The 18,817-nt window shown below is 45.5% G+C and overlaps 1 protein-coding gene and 1 long non-coding RNA gene across 13 annotated transcripts in view; one reads left to right on the forward strand and one right to left on the reverse strand.

The window, feature by feature from the left end:
- The window catches only part of PBX3 (PBX homeobox 3), a 114,715-nt gene that overhangs the window by 29,892 nt on the left and 66,006 nt on the right, over positions 1-18,817 (reverse strand). The gene's annotated exons all lie outside the window — the stretch shown is intronic.
- Positions 1-18,817, forward strand: part of LOC308180197 — a 37,310-nt gene that overhangs the window by 8,625 nt on the left and 9,868 nt on the right. Inside the window, exons 1-2 of one of the 2 annotated variants that reach the window (XR_013940806.1) lie at positions 1-12,590; positions 18,438-18,697. The exon at positions 1-12,590 is cut by the window's left edge and continues 8,609 nt beyond it. This is a non-coding gene — a long non-coding RNA (uncharacterized lncRNA). Of the gene's footprint in view, positions 18,698-18,817 lie in introns of both variants that reach the window. The other variant, XR_013940805.1, reaches the window with a different exon arrangement.

Genomic DNA, 18,817 nt, shown 5'->3' on the forward strand with positions numbered 1-18,817 from the left:
GGAAAACCCTCTCCCAGAACGGGTACTTCAGGTGGTAAAGGCAGAGATGTCAGCTTTGATTTCAGCTAACAGAAAGGAATCTTTGGATGGATAAGCTCCAGGACCTTTGAATTAAATGAAAGACCAGAACACTCTACAGAATGTCTGCAATAACAGTCTCTACAGAAAATTATGAGGAACTACATAAATCCACCCTCTTCCTCTTCACACAGGCTCATTAAAGCAGTACTGACTCTCTGGGCAGCTATAATTCTGCTGAGTGATACCCTGGAATCACCCTGTCAATACCCAGTGGTGTGCTGCCTCTCCAACTATCTGTGCCCCTAATATTCCTCTCTTTGATGGGATTTGCTGACCTTTAATCTGATGCTAGTTTACTCTCATCACTGAAGTGCAAGTCAGAGAGCAATAAAACGGCAACCTCACTGATTCAAAAGGGAGAGCTAAAGCGCCACTAACTGTGAATCTAACCTTTCGTAATGGCTCTCCCCTTAAAAGGGGAAACATGAAGTGCAAGGCAGCTAAAACAAACAATATTTAATGCTGACTACAAGATTTATTGCAGCCCTCTTTGCATGGGTATTAAATTGGAATTTCAGGGGGCTGTAAACTGAGGAAGAGGAGAGGGACAGCGCTGAAGGAGCCACAGCCCTGTGCAGCATCCTCCTGCGCCGTGGCACCGCTGGCACCGAGCGGAGCAGGGCATCCGCAGCCAAGATGCGTGGGTAGCGACGCAGGGAATGGCCGGCTGGAGCAGACTGAGCAAAGAGCCCTGAGCCCAAAGGGGCCAACAGACCCTGAGGAGCACAGGAACATGACAAGAGTGGCCTCCGTCCCTGATGCGAGGGAGATGCAGGTGCAGCCATGCATGAACATCCTCTGCCAGGGAGCCCAGCTCCAGGCCCACGTGCGCTGCCGAAACACAGAGCTGCCCAGCCCCTCGCACCACCCCGTGCCGCCGCGTGATGTGCAAAGCACCCACGGAGTCACCATGACCCTCACGCATGGGCCGGGGCCACCGGGAGATGAGAGGCCTTGTGGTGCCAGGGGGGTGCAGGTGAGAGCCACCCACCAGGACAGGTCTCCGGGCACAGGTGGTGGAGGGCTCCAGCTGGGGCAGGAGGAGGGATGGGTGCAACCGGTTCCTGCCATGGCGTCCCAGCGTGGCTGAGTGCCTGCACCAAACAAGCCAATAAAGGACACAAATCTCATGTGTTGTGTATGCACAGATCGATAGAAAACACACTGAAGTCACATCAGAAAGTAAAAGAGAAATTATTGCATAACAAATTTCTCTCTGGCTCTCTGGGGAAAATAAAGACTGACAGCTTTGGGTTTAACAGGTGCTGCTAGAAGATGAGCTACTTATTAACACTGCTAGGAAGGAAAAGGATGATAAAAACTATAATGTGATTAATTATTTATGTTTACGAGCATGATTTTTAAGAGTTACAGTTTGTCACGCAGATCGTGTGGTCTGGTCCGACTTGGCACATCACACCCCAGAACACGCCCAAGGGGGTCTTCACAACACGCGCCACAATTAGCAGGGCAGCAGAGCACAGCCCACCGAGGCATGCTGCGTGGTCCCGCAGCCTCCGCCCCACCTCCTCAAGCACTTCTGCAACAAACACATGGGAGTATTTCTATGGGGGAAGAGGCTGAGCTAAAAGTTTCTCTGAAGCATAAAAGCTAGAAAAGCTCTCAGCCGTTCTCCACCCGGTGTATTTCGCCTTCCTAGGAGGGTTGAGGACAGGGGTGGAGGCTGGGGGCTCTGCTCCTGCAGCTCCTTCCCTCGAGCTCGGAGCCGTTTCTGGCCAGGGAGGTGACAGCTCACCCGCCCCAGGCTGCTGCGTGGGCGCGCAGCGGTGACGAATGCCGCAGCCCTGGGTCCCACGCTGCGCAGCCACGGCACGAGCATCGCCAAACCCGTGGCAGATTTGCATGTAGCAATTACTGCACAAACAGCACCCACCACTCCTGAAAAGAAAATTGGGAGCGTGCATTTGTAGAAACTCACAAAGACTGACTTTGTCAAACCTAACAGGCACTGATCAGGGGAGAGCTTTTATAAGGGACACTAAGAGATGTATCAGACGAGAGCAAGGCTGAATACAAAACAGTATTAGTACAAAAAAAGAACAAAGAAAAGGCCTGCTCCGCGTAAGAACTGGTAATACATTAAAAATTTAAAACCTGGCACGACAAATCTGGATACTCCCTGCAGAAGACAACTGATATTAATGAACAGGCCTGTGCATTCATTGTCTGGGATCCCAGAGGAAAAAAATAATGCTGGTTACACTGAATTTTTTAAAGAGAAATTCTTCTCTGCACAAACAGCTCCTCCACGAAACCACCAGATTACTCCTGGCAGTTTTAACCTTAGAAAGCGTCTAAAAGCATTCACCTGCCCAAGCACCTGATTCACCTGCACGTAGCTCATTTCTCAGTGTAATTCTTCAGCACAGGACTTCATCAAAGCCCTGCTTCCCCCGCTCGCATTTATTTATTCAAGGAAAAGTACATGCTCGGGCTTTGCTCAGCCACCCCTCTCAGCCACAAATAAAGCAGTTTCCTCAAGACAAAGAGGGTTTTGGTCTCTGTAACATTTAACCTGACAGCGCTGCAAGAAGGGCGAAGAAGCGACAGCACGGGGCTTCATTGTGAGGGGGGCCCGGGGGCCGCGGGCCCAGCACCTCCACAGCGCCGGGGCCACGCAGGGCCCGGCCCGGCCGGCACCAGAGGGCTGGCTGCTGCGGAACAGGGGGAAGCCTTCTGCTTCCCGCTGGGTGTGGGACAATTATTTACTGACTTCGTCCTTGAATTGTTCAACATTAATAGAATACGGAAATAAAACTTTCCTTTTTAAAGAAAGGGATGGGTTACTTGTGGAAAAGAGCACCCGCTGCCCGCGGCGACTCGCTGGAGCCCCTTTGAATGCCCAGCCTCGGCTGAGGGATTTTGGGGGCCACCTTTGTTGCTTGGAAACAATAACCAGAAAGTTAGGAAATGTCCAATAAGGCACGTACTTCTCCGATGACGGACACAAATACCACCACTTGTCTCGGCTGTAATAAAGAGCGAGGGAAACCGTCCATGGGCATTTCCACTCAGCTGGCAAGGCTGATGCATGGGAAACTCCTCCAAGTTGTGCCATGACCCGAGCAGCCCCAAAGGCTACCCATACAGAATGTGAAGGGTGGAAACAGAGCCGACAGCAAGAGGGCTTCCTCTGGGAGCGAGGACTTGGGCAGGGTCTCGGGCCGTTGTCCCTACGGCCGCGCTGCTCACGCTGGCCCCGGCTGCCCCAGGGCTGCCCGAGCCCCGGCTGCTTCCTCAGCTCTCCCAGCCCGCGTGGCCGCTTGGTGCAGGCAGCTCGGGGAGCGCCCCATCGCTGGCAGTGCTGAGCGAGGCCTGGGAATGCCCAGCGAGTGCCCGAGGGCGGCAGGGCCCGCTGCCACGCGTGGCTCCGAGGCCTCTCGGGCAGGCAGCACGCCCAGGCCGGGCGGGGCCGCTGGGCCGGGATGCACCGACGGCCTTCTGCTCACTGGCTCCAAATTGCGCTTCTCTTCTCTGCGAGGCTTTGGGTACAGTGTCACAGCCGCACACTTGAGTGCACACAACAAGCAAAATGCTCATTGTTATTGCTGTCGCTGCTGCACTCCTTAGGTGGCTGGGCGTTTGGGTGGAAACCAACCTGCCGGCAGCAGCACGCTGCAGAAGGAGCTGGGAGTATCGGCAGTTTATACCAGGGTCATCCGTGCAACACACAATTATGCTGGGGTGAACTGTGTTATAGGGAATGCCTCAAGTTTTAAACTGTCATTAGAATATCGTGGCCTGATTTTAACAATACAGCAACGCTTCTAATGATCTTTAAGGTAATTCGCTATTCAGACCCCAAGCAAAAGATGCAAATGTACCACTGAAAGCTCCTTATTAAATACCCACAGGCTACAGTTCTGTACAATAAGTGGTCCAGGTCTTTTTAGAACATCCTAATTAGATGAACAGAGATGCAGAAAAATGCAAAACCAGGTCATGCAGCAAAAATGTTGGGGGAAAAAGAAAGCTGCAAAACAACCCCCCCAGCCCCTCATTAAACACCCCTCCCCCAGCCCCCTCTCTTATTAAAACCCTGGCAGCGTGGTGGAGTGGAGCCACCGGCTTCCAGCCCACCACTGCCCCAAAATAGAGGTGACCGTTATTGTTAAAGTTAAGTTTTCAATTTATTGCCAGGGATATGTCTAAGTGATGATATAAATAATACTATGAATAATACATTAAGCAAAAACCCAATCTGAAATTAAATTTGCCTTGGGTTATCTCTGTTTTCACTATATACATACAGAATTATTATGCGCTAGGCAGGGAAAAAACACTAATATCAAGGTAACACCTTTTCCCCCTTTGAAAGCAGCAAGAACTGCTTCGCCTGAAAAACTGCTGCCTTACACCAGAAACATCAGGACAGAACTTCCCTTCCCCCTGAAATAAGGCAATAAACCTGGAGACAGGTTTCAGGACTGATTGGAAAGGTTCCCTTCTGCACGACTCAAGCGGAGGTGTTTGCTTTGGCCTGGTGCGTCTGCATGCAAAGAAACGTGCAGCATCATTTGCAGGTGCTCTGAGGTTCATCAGAACCTCCTGCCTGGCCTCGCTGGGATAATTTACTTTCAGTGCTGGGATCTGGTCTTACATTTATTTGATCTTTATGTCTCCAATTTAGCTCGGATCAGTACCAGCCCTTTACTCACTGGTTGTTCAGCATTTAGCACTGACCTTGCTTTGATTTCCAAAGCATTCCCACCACGGCCAGCGTAAGCAGAGCAGGTACTAGCCAGGCTCACGTCACGCAAAATCCAGACTGGATCTGGATACCGGGCAAGGGAAAGGAGCGCTACAGCAGGAGCTGGGAGGTGAATGGGGCACACAGCTCCCTCCCTGACCCTATGCCAAAACTGCAGTGTGATTTTAGACAAACCACTTCTCCCCACGCCTCGGTTTCTTCAGATGAAAAGGAAGACCAGAGGTAGTTAGGTCACTCCACAAAGCTAGGAGTTTTCCCTTTTTCAGGAAATCAGCCCTGTGCTGCATGGTGCTATGGACAGAAAAGTCCTCTGCTCACCTTCCCTTTGGCTCCCCTCCCTGCACTGTCCTCCTTCCCCGTGTGGAAATCGAGACCTCTTTCCCCTCTGAACACAGTGCCACAAGGCAGCACAGACAGACTGGAGATCTTCTGAATTCATGCCTCTGTCCACTGGGTCCTTCAAGTGACTCTCCGTGCCACAGGGGACATGCATCCCACTGTCAACCTGCTGCTAGGGCACTTCAAATACTGGCACAATAATGCAAATTACGGCAATTCACAGGTTGGTTTTGTTATGTGAACAGAAGATAAAAGGCAATAAACTGAGACTGAAATATTCACTTCTTGAATTCGCTAAGAGAGAAGACTTGAGTGACCCATTACAGATTTTGGGAGACCACAGCATGGGCAATCTGCTCTGCTCTGCTGCTGTGACAGCCTGCCAAAGCACTGGCTTACAACCTGGACTACTTGGGTGACGACATTTGCATTCACTGTATTTCTACAGGTGTTTCCACAATGCTAAGCACAAGGTCTCCGGTGCCAAGGCTTCTCTTTCTGCTGCCCTGCCTGGGGAAAGAGAGACCCCGACCTCTCCGCTCACAGCAGCTCAGGGCAATGGGCATCGCCTCGGCTTTCATCTTGAATTTCTGAGCCTCGCCTGGGAGTGACGCTAGGAAATATATGGTTAATGCACTAATTACCATAATTAAGAGTTGCCTATTTAATTATAGCTGAGAATATTAATGCTGTAACATTTGTTGGAGTGCAGAAAACAAACCTTTAATGCACAGACTTTGTTCGCAAACATCTAATGGAGCCCTCCTCCACTTCGCTTGGTGCTTCAGTGCTGACACAACAGCGATAGGTTCAGATTGAAGAACTTGTCAGCAATCAGGCAGGAGGAGGCTAATTAGCTGGCAGGTTAATGAGTGTGATGGCTCTTGACAGCATTTTGTTACAGCCTCTACTGTATTTAAACAATAAATGATTATTACTTAAACACAGTGGAGACAGTCTTATTAGGAGAGCTAGACCATATATTTATTTTCATAAAAATTAGACTAATTCCTTAGTGTAAAGAATAAAATGTAAAATTTTGGCAGGTTACAATCTCACCTCTGAATCTCTGGGGTATTTTGCTAGAGAAGGACAGCAAAGGTTTTAAAAGTCCTTGTGCTCTCCATGAGAAGCCATTATACAACAGCACCAAATGTCTGAATCCTGGGTGGCTATAAAATACAAATGGTAGTGATGCAATTTAAAGAGCTATCTTGTTTTCCAGCCATAACAAAACACAGGCATAGCAAATTCTTCCCCATTTTCACCCTTTATTTTCAGCCTTAGCCCCCGTGTGCAATAAGTGCCGGGGATTCTCCATCCCCACAGCCTTCAGGCTCGGATCGGGCTCTCTGTTTTCCCTCCTTTGGTAACTGGGATTTGAAAACAGGTGGTGAAGTAAAGGAATAGCTCTGTGGAGAGATTAACCCATTTCTCTGGCCAGTTAAGGGGGGAAGGGGGACATCTTACAGCACTCTTGCAATCCATAAACATAATGAGAATGAGAAGGAAAGTGTCTACATCCAAAAAAATCTGAAAGCACATAAATACAGTGCCTTTCCTGCAGAAAAGGCAGGTAGGAATGAGCCACTGGCTGTAGCCTGAACTGTATTTACAGGACAGGCAATTGCAAATACGTGTCCAGAAAAACCTTATCTGAGGAGAATTAAATTGAATCCATAGCTGTGTAATAATAAGGGAGGGTTATTTCAATTTAATATTTAGTGTTCCCTAGGAATTTGTACATAAACATGGAAGAAACAAAAGGCCTCACCTGCTGAGACTAATACCATTTTCGAAATTATTTTTGCATACATGAAAATGATTTGTGCCCCTCCGTGCTGCTGCCGAACATGTGAATAAAAATAGAAAAGGCGGTGAACTCCTGAAATCCTGTCTAATCCTTAATACCGGACCATATATATTTAAGACTCAGACACCACGAGCCGGGCAGCACACAGCAGCAGCACCCCGCGCACACGGGCGGTGCCCCGGCCCCTCCAGGCAGCACCCACGGAGCGCCCTGGGGAGCCCGGCTGGGGACGAGCCCGGCCGTGGGCACGCCGCGTGGGAGCCGCAGCGCTGGGCGGTGGGAAGGGCACAGCGGCCGCCCTCCGCAGAGCGCCCTGGGCGCGAGCTCTGCCTGCAAAGCGCCACCTGAATCCTGAGCCCCGTCCCCGGCTCCTGGCATTATAAATAGAGCACGGAGACGGCTCGCTTGCATCACCCGGCATGTGAGCATTCATCACGCGGGAGCCACGCATGGCCTGCGCATCAGCATAAAGCACAGAGTCACGTCAAGCCCAAATTAAACCTGCGTTTTGCAAGCTTTGCCAAAGACGGCGGACTCTTTCTTTCCAGACCCGAGGATCTAAAGATCACACCGCTCTATTAAATATTGATGGGTTTGTAAATACACAGAATTCAGCAACCACAAAAAACTTTCCATACAAAGCTTTTGAACACCTCAGCTTGAAAAGACTTATCTAAATTTTATTCTCTCACATTAAAATATTAATAGCGTTTGATAGGGCAATTGTAACCCAATACCATTCCAGGGAAGGCTGGCATCTGGCAAAAATCACCAGACTCTCTAGCTGTTTAAATGAGAATATTCTTCAGTCTGAAAAATTATTTATAGAGGGTTTTTTTACTACCCTTGTATACTGCAATGTTATTTCCTTTCCCACACACTAGCAAAGTCCATTTTCACAACTGCTATAAAGCGGCATGTTCACAGCTAGTAAAACAACTCAATAAATAGCCTCACGAAGCTATAGCTGTCTCATATCCTTTCCTCAATAAAAACAGAGGTGAACTGCTTATTTTCAGCAGCACACTATAAGAAGACAGAAGCATTATGACTGCTCATACATTCTGACTATCATTTGCCACAAGCTATATCTGTCAGCATTAAATAAAGCTGCATTATAAATGTAAACAAAACACCCACATCTACAAAATGAGCTGTCCGCCATTGCTAGAGGCATGAATTGAACCCGCTTATTGACTCAGCTTGCTCTTTTTATTTATTCTTCTACAAAGACATGCATTTACTTTACCTTACAAGCATAGTGGGTTTAGGGGCGGTAACTTGTCTCCTGCACGAGCTGAAAAGGCAGGTTGGTGACAAATGCAGATCTTAATGGGAACACCATTAGGTGGGCAAACATTGAACTATTATTGAAAAACTGATTTATTTTAAAAGGTTATCCTAGACCAAAACACTACATCATAAATAATTTGCAGGATCAGTCAAGTGAATTTATACTTATGATTTTTTTTTAAAAAAGGTAATTCATTGCAATCAAATAATAATGCCAGTTTGAGAGGAATTACACTCAAATATCAGCTGCTCAGAATTTACAGTCTGAAGAGGTTGAAAGGTGCTCAGCTCTACAGCAACACACATCAGGCTTGTTCACTGACAGTAAGTTATACATCTTTCTTGAATGGAAGAAAGTTCTGTCCCTGTCAGACAAAATTCACCTTTGCACAATGCCAGGACAGCACTCGGGCACCGGCAGCTTCCAGCAGAGGGGGGCACGGGTGGCCATGCCCCTGGCCCCGCCAGGCACCCTGTGCCCACGGGGAGCAGCCCGAGCCCAGCCGTGCCCCAGAGAAGTGCTGCACTGGGGTGCTCGAGCCTGCGGGGCCACCCAGCCCGAGGAGACCCTGTGCCGACATCGGGGTGCGGAGCTCGGGGAAGTGGAGCACAAAGGAGCAGGGGATGGCAGGGACATTGCGCCCGCACACGAGGGCAAGGAGCATCTGCCATGGGGAACGGGACCAAGACCTGCTGTGTAAGATAGATGCAGAGCTGCTGGCGCACTCAGAACCACCATAAGATAACACAAGTTGTATAAAAGTACCGTGTGTTCCCCAATTAATAACTGCAATCAATTATTTATATAGATATTCCCATTTCTGCAAAGAAGGGAGAATAATTATAAATAATGCATTGGACAAGAGAGAAAGGATTCTTGTTTCAAATATTGTATATAAGAAGGAATTGTTTTGCAAGAATTGCAAACAAATCACGTGGTCTCATTTCTCAAGCTGGACTGCAAGGTATATCAGCCTCTGGACTAAATCTTGAAGTAGTGTAAGTGCATCTTTCCTGTAATACAGGTAGACATCGAAGGAGTTTCCATAGTATTCCTACCATCTAGCTCTTCTCTCTCACAGTTTATAGTAAACTGTGTTTTGAGATATCTTTTCTTCAAAGTGGGACCACAAACAGTGCTGTTTTCACTTCACATAGGGCAGATTTTGAATCTAGGTCTCCAAAGGCCTTGCAGTTGCCACGCGATGCTGCACTTTCTTTCCTCTCCGCAACTCCGACAGAAAAATTCAAAGGCGACTTCAGAAAGGAAAGGGAGAGTTGAAAGCGTTAAGTTAAGCAATTGGATGATGTTGGCACAAGTCCTCTCGTTACATGGGGGCATCCCTCATGAATGGACAGGAACAAGTGTTCCACTGTTTCACATCATCCATTCTTCCAGAGGTAGATATTAATTATTCCTGCTTTTCCATTTTAAGATAAGCTTGTTAACAAGAAATTATAGGGTTGCTCAAAACAGCTATCCACTGGGTTGCCTGAATCAGAGTTTATGATGTTTACAGAGAAAAAGAAAATCAGCGTAAGAAGTAGCAGAGAGTAATTAATGTATTGCAGTGTGGAATTTCCTCTTCCTACCTCCATTTAAATCAAATAAAGCTTGGCAGTGCCAGAGTAAATCAAGGGGCAGCCACCAGGGAGAGAGGATCGGCAGAGGCATTAGAGCCAGATCCAAACCTGTGCTTCACCCAAGCTCCTACTATTATTACTTGTGCAAAGCAAATATTCAGCCTCCAACCCTAAATCATTTCAATTCCTATTTCCAAGTATAATTTAATCTTTTTCAGCGACACTTGATGCTTACTTCATCACAGCATAATGACAGATTAAAAAGTTGTTGAATTAAATATTAAAGAGGACTTCAGGCAGTTCTGCATTTTTAAGGAATAACACAGATTGGAGATGAAATGAGAAGCCCAAATGCATATTTTATTCCAAAAGGAAAGAATACATATATTTTTCCTCCAGGCCACCTACTTTGTAATAAAACATAGGGCAGGTTTTTATTTAGTGGATAAAAGCATGATATAGTATTATAGGATTCATATCACTGTAAACTGGTACCATGCAATGGTGTCAAAGCTAATGACACCATATGATCAAACACAGTCTTTTGTTAAACATATATATGTATCTGTACTGCATATCCGTACTGTATATAACTCTATATAGTCATTTGCAATATTTTCATTAGACTACTTAAGCACAATTTATTGACTCTCAGATGTGAAAGTTTATCTTGCGATGACACCTCCTGCCTAGAATGACACCAAAGTGTAGAATACAAAACATAGTTTAAGCTATTATTCTATTATTGAAATATAAATCATTCCAAGGAAAATTATGTCAGTATATGAATAAAAAAGTCACTTTAAATTTCAACTGCAGTTTAAAGTGTCTGAAAGTCTTGAAGATAAATAGAGACGACAACAAGTTTTGAACTTTAAAAGAAACCTCCATGTTTTGATGAAAAAAAGTCCCAAACTAATTTATTGTAATATAATATTAGGAGATCTATCTTTTAATATCAAAGTACCAAAGATCACATCTTTAGTATTTTACATAGATATTAATATTTTTCCTTAGAAACCACATACAATGCCTTCAATAGCTGTATCAGTGTTTGGGTCACAAATTTTGCTTTCATTCTGGATTATAAATGATACATACACAGACGGCAGAAGAAGAATCTGAAGAAGTCTTTGCTGTAAAGTGAGTACTGCAAAATCCGAGGTGTCATCTGAATGTGGTACAGGGCGGGCATCATTGTCAGCACAGCTCCATGCAAGAACTGCGTTTCGCACAGACACCCACGGAGACGTGTGGGAGAAGGGGACGCGGGGGGAGCGGGGCTGCCCTCGTTTGAACGCGCACGTACTGCTGCTGGCGGCTGGCTGCTGTGGGCCGGGGAGGGGGGTCAGTATCTACCACACCAGCACAGGCACTTGGGCTTTCTACGCTCGTATTTCCATGTGAAGCACACTCAGTACAGCAGCCAGTAAATATTTTCACATATGCTTTCACATCCCCTGTTTGTGGTATTAGGCAAAGCAGTCTCTGGTATTTTAGCGAGTGTTTGGGATGTGGGCTGGCCATAGGGAGACTCGGTGCACTTCCCCATCAGCAGGGACCTCCATTCTTGGCAGCAGACGGGGTGAAATTCCTGAGGTGAAATGAGCCATTTTTAACCATTTGTCCTGGCACCAAGAAGAGCAATTTTGCTACGGCGCTAAAGCCTTGGACACTGGAAACACACGAAAAATCACCAGAAAATAAATACACAAAAAGATCCCTACTCTTGCCGGGCGGTGCCTGCAGAGGCCACCCGCGCCTGGCTCACCCCGGCCCCGCCGCCCCCCGGTGCCCACCCCACGCACCCCCGTCCCCGGGCTGCGGGTGGCCCTGTGGCCCCTCTGTTCCCGGCCTGCCCGGCCTGGCAGCAGGCCGTGCGGGGCCGACATCGGCAGGGCCCAGGAGGGGAGCGAGGGGCCCACGGTGGCCCAGGCCACGGCCTTCCCGTCAGGCCAAGTCGGGGCTGGCATGTGCTTCCCGATTAGTGGGATATTATTAATTATTATTGCCACTATTAATACCAAAGGGATCTTAGCTGTCTTTTTGTCAGCGCAACCACTCTGCCTTTAAGTCATTAAGCCACAGAACAATAACGGCGGGCGAGCCGACAAGAGAAATGCCATTGTTCCCTCTCCCAGGCTGAGCGGCTCGTCCTGCTCCCATGTAAATGAACTTAATGCTCTTCATTCAGGCGCACTCGGAGGGTTCTCATTTACTGCCTCTCTCTCTGTGACAGCATTTTCTCACCAGCCCTGACTGCATAATTAATGCAAATGCAGCCTTAGTGTCATGAGCTGGGCTCCTTTGGTTTACTTTGGTACGACACTTACAGAGGAATATTAACTAGAGAAAGCAGCATCACAACAGGGGTGGAAAATCAGCCTGTCAGGGACTCATTCCAAATGCCACGAAAAGGAGAGCGCCTTCAAGATTGTTTCATCAAGGTGATTGAGAACAAAAACTACTGAGGAAAATTCGAGCTTACATTTATGAGCTTCTCCACATACATTATTTATATCACCAGAACCTATAGGAATGTTATTTCCAAGCACATATTTGTACAGAGACACTGTTTGGGCTGAGAACTGGAATTAAACGTACACGCACACCCCTCGCCACTGATCCCAGGTAACGCGAAGCACGGCCCAGGGAAGCTCCTTTGTGCGTGCCTGCCTGCTCGCAGGAACTTCCCGGGCATTAGGATTTATTCCAGCACAACTCCACACACGCTCGTGCCTCAGAAAGGTCAGTGAGCCGTACACCCGATAGAGCCCTTTGCAGGGATAATCCTGCATTTTAATCCCGCCTGTTCCAATCAAAATTGGCTTTGTTGTTTTGTTGCTGTTGGTTTGTTTTTTCCTTTCCCAGTAAACCGACAGCCGTTCTACACTAAATACATGAGAATTAAAACAGCAGAGCAGGATTCAGCTATCTGTACTTTGTACCAAACGTTGCAATGAGAGCATACATTTTTCCAACAGCCATTCTGGATTTGTTTATTCAGATTAATTCTCCTTGTATCCTACTACTAGTACACAGTACACTGTATTATATTTCTGATCTGTAACAAAAGTAAATTTTCAAGCAGTTTTTTTTTTTTTTTTTCAGACACCTCCTTTTTCTAAATCTGGGGGTCTTTGCATAATCTTTCTTTATTGCCTAGTGCTTTCAGGCATGCTAGCACTGGTCAGATCTTCTGAGAATGCTGTCCTTTCCCAGCTGCTAATATTATGGCTCACAGAAATATGCGTCAGATTCCTTTCTCCTCCTCCCCCCATCAGTGCTAATTTAAAAAGCGTGAGAATTTTAGCAGTAATAAGAATGGATTCTGCTTATCTGCCCTCCCGTGTTGGGAGACTCTGGGTCATCTTTTCAACCTTTTTCATGTGTCTGCAAAGTCCGGAAAATGAACCTTTTTTGACTAGGAGGCTGAGATTTTCTGCTGATCCCCCAAACTGAAACTTTAACAAAACCAGCATCCAGCATAGTAAAACCTATCATTAAATCCTAAAAACTGATGATACCCCTACTCCTGAATCAGGCAGAGCTGGTTCTTGGTTTGTTTATTCCCCAGCGAACAGACAAATCAAACGCTGCCAGAGGACACAGGCTGACCTCTGGTAACTCAAGTAAGGGTGATCGTGTTCTGTCACCTGCGTGCCTTTGGGCTGCACACAGTGCAGTCACAATCCCTCTTTGTCTAGGACTAGTGCCCAAAATGAGCGCAGCCACCCCGAAGAGGCCCTGTGAAGGAGATCTGTATCAGAGGGAGCTCCAGGGCTGCGGCAGTCGGACGCCGCGGCTGGGCGAGCCCTGCGACCGCAGCTACTGGGGTCAGGGCTGCACAAGCATCACCGAGCTCCAGCACAGCAAGTGGCACAGCTAGCTATGGACAGAGCTCGAGTGCAAGTTGCCTCCATTATTTTCTTTCTTTTTGCAGTCCGCTGCACCCAAAAGCCTTCTGTGCACCCCAGACTTCAGCGTTTACCTGTGTTACTGCTGTTAATGCAATTAGCAGAAGCAGCCGTGCTGCGAGCGGCCGGCATCCTGCCCGGCGCCGTGCCACCAGCCCCTGGCAGCGCGGCCGCCCGATGCCCCAGGCAGCGAGGAGTCCGGCTGCCCGGGCTGGGGCGCTGGTGGCCCAACAGCCCCTGCTGCCAGCGGCCGAGCACAGGTTTAATTGAAAACATGGTAACTGAAAATAATACCTTTATCCCCTCTAATATACCATACAACTGAACGGATCAAAATGAACATGCCAGTCAAACGGTTTATTTTAGACAGGAAACAGCCCCGCAGACCATTATTACAAATTAAAGGTATTATATTGAAGTCATTTTTAATCCCTTATAAATGAATAACCCTTCTACCAACATTAAATCATTTTCTTCTGCAGAAGTCACATTTCCTCTCCGTGGTGCAGGATATATTCCCCCCGCGGATCGCGGAGCTATCCTTCCATTAGAGCCGGTGGCGGCTGATTACACCGCACCAGGACTCATAAAATTCCCACAGAACTCGCACTTGCATCTTCCCAGGGCAGAGCTGCCTTATCTCATCCATAAGCAATAATGCCACTTTATTTTCAGTAATCAGCACGGAGATGATTATTTAGACTCAGTCTCATAATCCTCCTCGCACCAGCTACGAAAGATCTTGATTTGAAATCTGTAGTCGGGAAATTCCGCCTATTGCAAACATGCAACGTGGGAGCTCAGCGCCTCCAGTGCGGCTGGTGCAGGCAGGCTCTTTTGGCTTATTTATATTTGTTAAGCTAGACAAAAAGTAGAACGCGAGTCTGAGAAAAGAGCAAGTTCAGACAACTTTTAGCATCAACTGCACAATGTCCATTTCGGCACAGCTCTAATAGGGCATCAATATTGTCATTTTAAACTTGGGATCAGTACACAAATGTGCTATAAATGGGAAAATCCCTTGTGATACTAGTGTGAAACATGCAGCTCATTGATTTTGTTCTTGATGGTCTGCTATTAAACTAGCGAACATGCTGACCTTGTGTGCAAAGGCAGAATAGTGTGCATGCAACATAAAGTTGAAAAACAGCTTTAAAATGACTGTTTAAAACTGTAGACTACAAACCTTAAAATATAGACAAGCATTCCATAGTTTATTTTAAATTGGCAACCACAATTTAACAAGCTATTCTAACAAAGGATTAGCATAGCATGTGCTTTTCTTTAGCCATCAATTATGACACAGGGTAATGCAGGGCACAACTTAAGTGTCAAATTACAATATGCTATACAAAACCACTTTACAACACTGCCTTCTGTTTGCTTAGCAATTACTACAATGCACACTGCTTGCCATGGAAAGCCTTGGTCAGAATACTTTCTGAGAATTATTCGACATGTGCATTGCCTAGAGATTACAAAACATTGGCCGCTTCTTTACCATATTTTAACCATTTAAATGAAGAAAAAATACACCAGTGTTCATTCACTTTTATTTATTTTTATGCTCTACTTTCAAATAAAAATTCAAGCACAAATCTTCATTGCAGATTCCATTAGATAAAGATTTTTATTTTAATAAATTTATTAAATATTGAATATTTCCATAGGATGAAAACAGCAATTTCCATTTAGCTCAATGACAGTTTCAGATACTTGGTCTGTTATTAGGCATAAAATTAACAGTTTTATCAATTCCAAATATGGGATGATTGCACGAAGATACTGACGTATGCAAAATATACAATGCTAAGAAGATGTGTGGATAATTTAGCATGATTTAAAATCTTATCTTCACATAAATCAGTCATACTTACAAATTCTTGCTTTATGATTTGAAAAAATAATATGAATGATATGTATTTTAAATAAGAAAGTTTTTATTATCCTTGTCACGTGAATATAGATTGTATTTCATGTGACTAGGGAGGGGGAGCCCCCTGTTTTAGCTATTTTTTCTGTTCTGCTGTCCTTTCTCCTGCATTTGCCTAAAGGCTCTCAGTAAATTACACTCCAAGTAAATGACTGTAATTTACCCGTTGAATTCCCTTGTTCAGGAAAAGCACACACCACACATTCCAGCGTTTCCACAGCTCAAATTTACCATTCTCGATGTCAAGAACAATCCACGGGCAGTAATTTGAAACTGTTTGAGCCTTCAAATAAGGGAAATTAGAAATGTTTTGAGAGCTAAGATTTTCAGTGAGGAGATAAAACCTGATAAAATCTGTAACAGTTCAATTCCTTCTTCTTTATATTTATAAACAGGGCATTAAATGTACTGTTAAGCCAGTATCCTGGTGCCAGCTCAGCTTGGCCAACATTGCATAGGCAGCATTATTAGTAATAAAAGGAAAACATTTTTTAATGAGGTAAAATCTTTTAAAGGCCTAACAATGAAAATAAATGTAGACGACCTTACAGAGAGCAGAGAAGCAGCACGTGACGCCGAAGTGCCCATCCCGCTTACCCGGGCGGTCAAACTGCCCGCGACTCCCGTCCGACTGGCATTTCCCCCGAACTCCCACTTAGGCTTAATTCAGCTATTTGTTATTCCGCGTCTCTATCCCAAGAACGGAGCTAAGGCTGTACAGCTGGGCAAACCTCGAAATTAAAATATTCTATAAAACGGGATTTTAATTAACATCTAGAGCGATTAAAGCTGAGAAATCCATACATGCTCGTGATGAATTATCCCACGCGGCAGCGGGGAATGTTCTGGGCCCGGTGACGGATGCGCTGCACGACCAGACACAAATACCTCCCTTCGCCTTGCCACGCACGAAACCCCACCACTAGCACACTCAATAACCACAACCGCCTATTTCGCTCTGTCTAAAGGCAGGTTTTCATATGGTAAAACTGTTATAAATCCTCATTATCCTAAATAAAATTACAGCACTTTAAACATTTCCAGGGAGAACATTCTCTCTTCTAAACAACTACCTTAGCGAGTAATAGGAAGCAATATGGTTGCACTTGTGTCACAGTTGGAAGTCTTTTTAAACTGTCGCCCTGCTAGCAAACCAATTCTACATATTAAAATGAATGGATTGCTTATTTCAAGGGGAAAAATCATTTATAAAATCAAGACCATTATTAAGATACTGTGACTTATTTCCACTCCAAAGTGCAGGAGAAACAGATAAATGCAGCAACCTATGCACGCTGAAATGTCTTTTTTTTCTGATGCCACAATTTTCTTTTTCAAATGAGTCATCCATGCGTACAAGTAAATTAAAAATTGATCTAGGTCCCACATACAAGGAGCTGAAGTTTTTACACGTTTCCATATTACAAACAAGTACAGATCTCACAAACATCTGTCTACAGGCTTTTATTTCTAAAATGTAAGAGATCTTCCTCCCGTCTTCCCCGCTAGATGCTCACACTGTGCAGACACCCAAAGGCATACATGCAGTATTTAGGCTGGGTAGCTGTAAATGTACCTGACCTGCAGCAGATTACTGTACATTTTTAGCGTGTAATTGGCTGACCTCCTCATCGGTTGTCGTCTTAGTCTGAAATAATACCCTGGCCTGGCCATATCGCCTATTTATTCAGGACCCTTTAACAGATTAGTTGTTTGGATTAAATCTAATCAGAGGTTCAGTTAACACACCACAGCAGGTTTGGGAGCGTGCACCTTGTAGTCACTGAGTAAATTATAGGAACCCTATAATTTGATGAGAACATGTGGGCATTTTTCCATAAGCTCATAAATTACTGATTGCTTTTTGTAGGTTTCATTGATACTAATGTGTGCTTCCCTCCATGTCTCTGCCCCAGATTGTTGCTGGCACAAACATCACCACTTGGAACCCTAGTAAATTACTGAAACATGTTTAATCATGAGGTTTAAAAACTTTGCACATTAATGATGGGGAAGGCTGCTGCTCTTGAGCTGCAAAACAGCCTCGCTGTGGGTTGCCCAGAGCAAAAGGCTTCTAGCACAGATCTGCTTTCAAGTACAATGGAGTTGCTCAGGATTAGCAGGAGATGTTCTCAGATGAGGCTTTTCTGTCTGCAAACTCTCGCCTGCCAGCACTTCCATTTCCCTCCCACTCGGTCCCACTGCCCAAACCAGCCAGCAGACACTTTGCACACACTGTTCCTTGCACAAACCTCATTTTAATGGAGAAGGCAGCTAATAATAAAGCAATTAGCTCCTCAACTAAGAAACTGCCAGTTCTGCCATTCTTTTTTTTTTTTTTTTAAATATTGAAAATTTCTCCATTTATTTCAAGCCAGTTAAAGGGTCTGTTTTCATAATTGCAAACCTGGATGAATTGTTTCTAGAAGTTGAACCATAGCTGATGCCAGCAGAACCTATGAACGCATAAAAGCTTCAGTTTCTAATGTCACTATCAAGCCAAAAACAATTACACCCATTTGAATTATGGCAACCAATAAACTTAGATAATCACCATATGCAACATAACATTTTGGCACTTGAACTAAAAACTCTTGTAGACAACTATAGATTGCTGCTAATGTTGAGCGTTCTTGTCCTACCCAAGGCTGCCAATAGAAATGCCAAAGCTGCTGAATACTGCTCATCCTCGTAATGTTGTCAGTGAATGGCACATTCACACAGCCCCCAATCCTCTCTTCCCAGGCATGGTCTTCTCCAGCTGCAGCTTAATTTCCTGTGACTTGCCTAATTACTGTAATTAAGGATTAATTGCCATTAATTATTCACACATAAGCTCATCGCAAATCATGGGGTAAATGTCTTATGAAAGCTGCCATACAAGCCATGTATAAACACACTGGGATGCTCCAGGCAGGAGAATCTATCACTCAGCCCTGAAGCAAATCTCTGTGCTTCTCTTACAAAAACAGCTATAACTCTCAGAAACTCGACAGTCTTTCCAGGTAAGCATTAGGTTACAAAGCATGTTTTCCTGTGGAAGCCACAACGGTTTTATTAGTACTATAAATGCTGTTTTATCTTTCCAACTGCTATTTTTATGTTTCCATTTTTATTCTACGGTG

Source organism: Anser brachyrhynchus (genome assembly GCF_964034855.1).
Source record: "Anser brachyrhynchus genome assembly, chromosome: 19".
Classification (NCBI taxonomy): domain Eukaryota; kingdom Metazoa; phylum Chordata; class Aves; order Anseriformes; family Anatidae; genus Anser; species Anser brachyrhynchus.